At 41.5% G+C, this 294-nt stretch overlaps 1 protein-coding gene across 1 annotated transcript in view; it reads left to right on the plus strand.

Moving 5' to 3' along the window:
* LOC119594342 overlaps positions 1 to 294 on the plus strand; it is a 65,880-nt gene that overhangs the window by 54,248 nt on the left and 11,338 nt on the right. The gene's annotated exons all lie outside the window — the stretch shown is intronic.

Consider the following 294-nt stretch of genomic DNA (forward strand, 5'->3'; position numbering starts at 1 on the left):
CCCAAAACATATGCTCTATAAATCTAATTTTCAAATATTGTATTTTTTTTTTTTACACAGAAACGAAGAAGAAAAAAGATAAGATAAACAACGTAAAGCGAATTTTAACAGAAGCATCAACGTTTCTCTCTTCTACTCACTGTGAAGGGCGTGGGAGCTGCAGGTCTGTTCCAACCGTGTCGTCTGGCTTCTTGCGTGTGCATGTACACCACGTATGTAGCTTATGGCTGTGTGTGTGTATGTGGGAGTGAGGCTTTCCAGGTGTGTTTGTTGGCGTGTGAGAGACGGTATGTG

The sequence above is a fragment of the Penaeus monodon genome, chromosome 33 (genome assembly GCF_015228065.2).
Source record: "Penaeus monodon isolate SGIC_2016 chromosome 33, NSTDA_Pmon_1, whole genome shotgun sequence".
NCBI lineage: Eukaryota > Metazoa > Arthropoda > Malacostraca > Decapoda > Penaeidae > Penaeus > Penaeus monodon.